At 45.8% G+C, this 8,118-nt stretch overlaps 1 long non-coding RNA gene across 1 annotated transcript; it reads right to left on the minus strand.

Moving 5' to 3' along the window:
* Positions 1-1,454: 1,454 nt before the first annotated feature.
* On the minus strand, positions 1,455-2,027 carry LOC136354687 (uncharacterized). The gene is made up of 3 exons (XR_010738262.1): positions 1,939-2,027; positions 1,580-1,859; positions 1,455-1,495 (listed from the first exon to the last, which is right to left on the minus strand). It is a non-coding gene; the product is annotated as an uncharacterized lncRNA (long non-coding RNA).
* Positions 2,028-8,118: the final 6,091 nt, after the last annotated feature.

The raw sequence follows: 8,118 nt of genomic DNA on the forward strand, positions 1-8,118 counted from the left end.
TATATTTGATGACCTAGGAATACAAGCATGCAAATAATATTTATCTTCTCTCCGGTATTTTGATCTTATGTGCTATCTCTTGATTTTGCAATTAGTTCAGTTCTCTTGCATGCCAAGCTAGTGTGCAGTGTACCAGCGATGCCTTATTTGAGTTCTGCTTAATGAACAAATACTTTTGTTAACGGAGATTAATAGATCCCTTGCTAGCTGTGTATGTTTTTGAATTGTCAGTTGTTTTTATCAACCGAGGGACATTGTTCTCGGGACAGACAATATATGCTCTAGAAGTCTATTACAGTGATTTCTGAATATGCCGCCGTCTTAAGGTAACTATGCCGCAACCCTGTACTGTGTTTCTTTGGTTGTTCTTCTCTCATTTACAGACAGAGTGATTATTTATTGGGCCCTTCTGTTTGTTTGTTCACGCCAAATGTCTTTCATTGTCACACTACACTGGCCAAGGTCACCTGTGACGGGCCCAAACCCTCATCTTTGACGGCTTCGCGCATGGTCAGTGATCAGTGGTCACTGGTGAGTCCAGTCACCTTTGACGGGTGGCCGGCCGTCACAGGTGACACCCACCTCTGACGGGCAAGTTACTAGAAGGCCGTCAGAGGTGTTGGTCTCCGCTAGCCTTGAGCGAGTTAGGACCCGTCACAGGTGACTCATCTCTGACGGCCCTTTAAATAAAGGCCGTCAGAGGTTGAGGTCTCCGTAGTTAGAAGCTGTCACAGGTGATCTACCTGTGACGGCCCCAAAAGTAAAGGCCCGTCACAGGTAGGTCACCTCTGACGGGCCTTTATTTGCTAGTCCGTCACAGGTTATGTTACCTTTGACGGATTTTTGTTCTGACCCGTCACTGATGAGTTAATTCCAGAAAAAAAATAAATGCTAAATATTGGCTAGCCTCAGGATTTGCTAGCCATGCCCTCTGAAAAATAGAAACATCACAGATATATTCCAGTCACAGATCCATCACAGATACATCACCCCCCCAATATAACATCACAGATCCCCAACAACACATATATGCAGTTCAAATGCCACAATTTTGCACAGCAAATTCACACCCCTTGAAAGCCACAATTTCGGTCGTTGCTCATAGAACCGCATATATACTTACCAAATGGATTAAAGCCATGATGTCATCGACCTGCACAACCTGTCAATAAGGAAAAAAAAAAGGAGAAAACAGATGAGACGTACAACATAAATCGTAGTTGATCAAATGTGATGACAATTTAGTAAAGTACCATAAATATTGCACATATGAAAGTAAATTACATTGCACTCTATAAAAACATAATTTTTTACATCGCCAGAAATTATAAAAACATCTTTTTTACATCACAATAAATTATCTAGCCAAGTTCATGAGTCTATTTGGCATGAAAACGTCCTTTCTTGTTCATTATTTCTGCAAGAATAAAGGCACACAATTCGTCTCTGATAGCGGGGGGTTGATGGGTGAGATCTTGAAGCCAGCTCTACCTTTCTGTTTAATAAATAAGAGGTTAATTAGCACGTTTTGAATAGCAATGTAGATATTGAAATGAGCTTATTCGCCATTAGCAACAACCTCAGGGTCGAAATCTTTCACCTCTCTTAGAAGTGTTGACATGTTGTGGCACACGTGGAAACCACATTGGTCTCCGATCTGTTGTGCGCATGCAAACTTGGTGTCATGATAAAGTTCGTTCTTGCCCTCCTTGTGCCTACCACCCTTTTCCACATATGGGCCCCAAGCCATATTTAAGGCCTTGGTGATTTCACTGAAATCATAATCTTTGGACTTATTGGAGTTAAGGTAGGTAACCCTACTCCACTTAGGTACGATGACTAGGAGAATCCAATGTCGCCTGCGCAGTGGTTATGTAGCGTTAGTACTAAGAACCTTAACTTCAAAAACAATATACACGAAGGGTATTGTCCTCTTACTCTTGGTTGTGTGCGCACATGATGTACTCCTTGTCTTGATGGGCCCATAAACACCGGTTGACATAGTCAACCACCTCAGTGGAGCTCTGTTGTAAATTAACCTCATTCACCATGGATGGATCAAGGAACCCAACCTGATTACCATGGCGACGACTCTCGATCCAACACAACCTTAAAATATTTACGTATTAGAACTAATTTAATTAGGAGATATAGTCCAGTCATATCACAAGTATAGAAGGTATGCACTTACAAGGAGTAGCATTTTAGAAGACCAGTGTCCAACTTCCGGATCCTGAAAAGGTCGAAGAGGTCATCAAAGCCTATAGTTATATAGGCAGGCGACGATAGGAACGGCTGGTGGTCGTGATGTCCAACTATGGATGACTCCCTCATTTTCCGCTTGGCATTGCTTAGCTCCATGTATTGCTTATGTAGCTCTCGGCAAGCAATACCCATCACAGCTAACACATTGTCCTCCACCAATGGCATGCCTAGCTCAAATTGGGCTGGCGCCCTCACGACCTTCCCCGATTTGCTCACCGGCATCGACGTCGCAGCCTTGCCCCTTTTTGGCTCCGGCGCCAACTCCCCGACCTTCCCCTTGCCTCGTTCACGCTTCTGGCTCTTGACAAGTGGTGGGGAGCTATCGGCCTTTCTTGTGGTCTTTATTGGAGCCAAGCTTTGAGCTATATCTGCCAAGTCCATATCAGCTCCACCGGGAGAATGAGGTACTGACAATGCCGGTCCACGGGGAGCCTCAATTGATAGCTTAGACTTGGGAGGTGTAAGCTCCGTCGGTCGACTTGGACGAGGAGTCATCTTCACAACTATGTCTTCTTTGGGCCATTGTATGAATGTCTTGCGCGCATCGCCCAAAGTCATGATTTCATCATTTGGGGGCACGGGCAGCGGATAGCCTGACCAGGTGTCCTTTACTGTATCGATGGACACCTTGGCATACCCAGCTAGCAGGTCTGCGCCGTGGACCTTGTCTGTAACCGAGGGCTTGAAAGCCATGCCCTCAGCGACTTCAGGAGCGAAAGTTGGGTGGACTCTCGCTAGTAGGACACACTGTGCTGCGCCCTGCATAAGGTGAAAGTTTGAATTTAATATTGGAATGTGTAAATGTCTTTTATTAGATATGGATCGGATAACAATAATTACCTCGATGTGGTCCACTGCAGCTAGTGGTGCGATCGGGAGACCAGGGGCCGGCACCTCTGTGGATGCACAACTACTCCTATGCTGTGACGGACTCGCGTCGTGTTGTACACGAGGAGTTGGTTGCACAGCAGGTGTTGTGACTCGGGGTATATTCATGTCGGCGAGCACCTTGTTAACCCTTTCTTCCACCCTTGCATTCATGCTAGCTTCTAGTTCTTGAATGACCTCAACCTTAAGTTCGGCCTTCAAACGAGCGTCCCTCTCTTCCTTGGAGACTTTCCGTTTCCTGTATTGGGAGCTGTACTGAGGGAGTCCATGCTTCCAGGGCACATCGCTACCAATTCCCCGAGTTCGGCCAGGATGTTCTTTGGTTCCGAGCGCCTTTGTGAGGATGTCATCTTCGCGCCTCTTCGGCGCGGACTCAACCTCGCTTTGTGAAGCTTGTTCAGCAACCAAGCCCAACTAGAAAAGAAGATAGTCGTTTATACGAACTTGTACTTTATACGAACGGAAATTAGTTAGGTTAAGTAGTGAACTCACCAGTTCCTGATAGACGACGGCATCACTTTTGTTCTCAAATGTGACAGAGCCGTCCGGGTTGACCTTACCCCTTGCCCGCGCCCAGTTGCGAGCTCTTTGTTCAGGGATGTCTGAAAACGGGGCAGGTACATTCGCTGCTGCAGCGGCTGCATCTTCTTGGGCCCATATTGCCTCCTTGCCGATGTACCCTGCGGTGCCCAGCCGATGCGGGTGCTCATTCCGCTGTTGCAGTACGCGATGTGCCTCGCTGGATTCCCTAAACTCTTGGGTGGTCTTGAGAGAGCAGAATTCCTCCCACACCGCTTCAGTTATTTGAGGGTATTCATCGAACGGCGTATGATTGCCGGGCGGGTTGACATACTCGGTGAAGAGCTTCGACTTCCAATTCTTCCAAGCTTTGCCCATCTTTTGGAATGCCTTCCGCTTGAGCCTATCCTTTGCTTCGGCTGGAAATGTGAACCATTTCTCCATTGCCGTCCAAGCTCGCTCTTTCTCGGCTTCTGTGACCTTCCCGATATCTTTATGGAGGATCCCGAAGTTCTCACGTGCCGCTATCCCGCAGCAGTTAGACCATCTTCCAATGACATTCCTGGGCGCCGTGGGCCTACCACTAGCGTCAACCTCTCTTATAACTTGCACTGTGGTCGGCCATATATTTTGTGACCGCGGATTTCTACTAGACCTACTTGCACTTGTCTCGCCCGACATCGACGTATGTTGTTCCTGCGGCAATTCTGCAGCACAAACAGAAGGCAATATTTGCTAAGGGGTGCTAGCTAAAATTTATGTGGTTATGTGGTGAAAATTTATCCTATAAATTACCATGAATTTCGGGTTGTTGGACCGCCGTTGTCGCGGGATGACCTTCGGCAACTGCCTCTGTGGCTGGGTTTGCTTCTTCCTGGATCCTCGCAGGTGTTGGGGAGGGCGGGTTTGCGCCGGGCGTTGACATGGTTTAACTTTCACGAAAAAGATTATAAATTTCCTACCATTAGACTAAATAGCATTAGATCCAATGTAATACGGGGTATACTATGAAAGATATGGCCTCAGTTTTGCTGAGAAATATGCATCAATTACAATCATTTGCATGAAGGGATAAAAAGAGAAAATCATAACATCAAAAGAGCAAGTGCAGAAAATCTGTTCTTATGCATAAAAAAAGAACAAGTGTAGAGGTATATAACCACTGAATCAATCATGCAAATTTAAAAAACAGCAGCAGCAAGGGTACAGAATTTGCATGATTGACATAAAACAGCAGCAGGAGGAGTATATATGCCACAGGGGTAGCAACAGCAGGGGCAAATTAACTAAAACAACATGTCTAGATATACTCCTCTTATCAATCCAGAAGAAAAGAGCAAGTGCAGAAAATCTGTTCTTATGCATAAAAAAAGAGCAAGTGCAGAAAATCTGTTCTTATGCATAAAAAAAGAACAAGTGTAGAGGTATATAACCACTGAATCAATCATGCAAATTTAAAAAACAGCAGCAGCAAGGGTACAGAATTTGCATGATTGACATAAAACAGCAGCAGGAGGAGTATATATGCCACAGGGGTAGCAACAGCAGTGGTATATAAATGAACAAGTGTAGGGGCAAAAAAATGAACAAGTGTAGATAATCTGTTCTTATTGAGCAATTCATCACTGGCCATTTAATAAGGAACACATTGGGCAGCAGCAGCAAGGGTATATAAATCATCAAAGAATGACAGAAAACAAGTGTATATAGTCTCCTCTTATCAATCCAGAAAAAAGAGCAAGTGCAGAAAATCTGTTCTTGTGCATAAAAAAAAAACAAGTGTAGATAATTTGTTCTTATTGAGCAATTCATCACTGGCCATTTAACAAGGAACACATTGGGCAGCAGCAACAGGGGCAAAGATACTCACAAGGGCAGCAACAATAGGGGTGTATTAACATAAAACATCACTGGCCATTTATCTAGTTAAAATCATGCAAAATTCAACCAATGCAGCAAAATTAATCCTAAAATCATCTAATACAAAAAGACTAATTCATCTAATACTGCATATATTTCATCCACAAATAGTCCAAATTCATCACCTCATATATTTCACATCTCAAATATGCATATATTTCATCAAAAAAAATGAGACAGTACTACTAACTTCATGTAAACAGCAATTCATCCATTCAATTCAATCAAGTGTAGATAATAAAACAGCCCACAATCATTTATGTGGCAGCAGCATCAAGGGTATATAAATCATGTATATAAAGAACAATTCATGCAATTCACCTATTCATAGACAAAAAGGGTATATAAATCCACAAGTTTAGATAATCTGCAAAGTTCCTTAATCATCAAAGAATGACAGAAAACAAAATGCATGGAGAATTTTGGTGTCTAGGTCGGTTCCGTCCATGGACTACACTGACCAATCCACCAAAATTCCCCATGCATTTTGTATTCTGTGATGGTTTGATAACCTCGGAACAACATTAAATCTGCGGCCAATCAATCAATTCTTCCATTTGAACTAAATTTCAAACCCTAAACCTAATAAAGTTCCTTAATTATTAAAGAATGACAGAAAACAATATGCATGAAAAATTTTGGTGACTAGGTCGGTTCCGTCCATGGACTACACTAACCAATCCACCAAAACTCCCCATGCATTTTGTATTTTCCATTTGAACTAAATTTCAAACCCTGTATATGCTTTATTTATAGGAAAAGGGAACATAACCCCTAACACTGTTGCCAATCTATCAATCCATCCTTTTTCAGCTAAATGCAAACATTATCCCCAAAATTCAATAGTTCTAGCAAAAGGGAACAAAACAACATATAAAGCAGTACACACTCCATGAATGGTTACATGTCAAAATGGCACTTAAATCATTCATTCATCCATTCCATTGCATCATTCATCCAAAGTTCATCATTCATTCATCCATTCCATTGCATCATTTATTCATCCATCCACTGCACCATTCCATTCATGGGCCTCAGAGAGAGAGGGGTACCTGGAGAGGAGACGACGAGCAGAGGAGGCGGCACACGGCGACGACGCACGGCTTCTCAGCACGGCGGCGTGGCGGCGGCTTCTTGGCACGGCGGCGCTGAGGAGGAGAAGAGGGGGTTAATCGGCAGAGGAGGCGGCACACGGCGACGACGAGGCCCGGCAGGCGCACGGCGCACGGCTTCTCAGCACGGCGGCGCGGCGGCGGCTTCTTGGCACGGCGGCGCTGAGGAGGAGAAGAGGGGGTTAATCGGCAGAGGAGGCGGCACACGGCGACGACGAGGCCCGGCAGGCGCACGGCGCACGGCTTCTCAGCACGGCGGCGCGGCGGCGGCTTCTTGGCACGGCGGCGCTGAGGAGGAGAAGAGGGGGTTAATCGGCGACCAATAGTAAACGAGGGGAGGCGGGGGGAGTGGGCTCACCGTGGAGGTCCCGGTCGAGAGGAGGAGGCGGCGGAGAGGAGATCCCGGTGGCGGCGACGACGGTCCTGGCGTGGCGACTGAGAGGAGGTCCCGGCGGCCGTCGAGAGAGTGAGTGAGGCGGCAGCGGTGGGGAGGTCGAGGCGGCGGTGGGGAGGGCGGCGTAGAGGGCGGAGATGGCGGTAGAGAGGGCGGCGGCAGAGATGGTGGCGGAGAGGTCGAGGTCGAGGCGGTGGAGAGGAGGGCGTAGAGGGTGGCGGAGAGGGCGGAGAGGGCGGCGGATTTGGCGGCGGCGAGGGCGGTGGTGGAGAGGAGGGCGCGTAGAGGGCGGCAGAGAGGTCGAGAGAGGCGAGGCGGCGGTCGAGAGAGTGAGTGAGTGAGAGTGGGCGCCGGATCTGGATCGATCTAGAAGATGTCCAACCCTAGGTCAACCCTAGTCAAACTCACCTGTGACGGGCTCCAACTATGTGGCCGTCACAGGTGGCCTCACCTGTGACGGGCGCCAACCGTGGAGCCGTCACAGGTAAGACCACCTGTGACGGGCCCAACACTCTGGGCCGTCACAGGTGAGGTCACCTGTGACGGCCCTACAGATAGAGCCCGTCACAGGTGAGTTTGCCTAGAGCAATTTTATTTTATTTTATTTCACTTAGTTCTTTTATTTTCCTTAACATATTTTCACATACACTACATATTTTTTTATACTTAATTATTTTATTTCACTAACAGTAGTAATTGCACTTCATTATTATACTACTTTAATTATATTATTTCCAATGCTTATACTTGCTTAATTATTTTATTTCACTTCTAGTGGGTGCTTCACTTAATTATTTTATTTGACTATTTCATAAGCAATATACTATTGATCATTGCGAACATATTAGAGTCATACAGATAACAGACATGTAGACATAAACTACGTACATAAATTACAAAAATAATCCTTCCTCATGGTCGACACGTGCATATTGAACTTCATCTTCTTCCTCCTCCTCTTCTAGAGGTATTTCTTGACCTATGCCGTGGACGTGCTGGTTGTAATCATCCTCGTCTGCA

Source organism: Oryza sativa, chromosome 12 (assembly GCF_034140825.1).
Source record: "Oryza sativa Japonica Group chromosome 12, ASM3414082v1".
NCBI classification, from domain to species: Eukaryota; Viridiplantae; Streptophyta; class Magnoliopsida; order Poales; family Poaceae; genus Oryza; species Oryza sativa.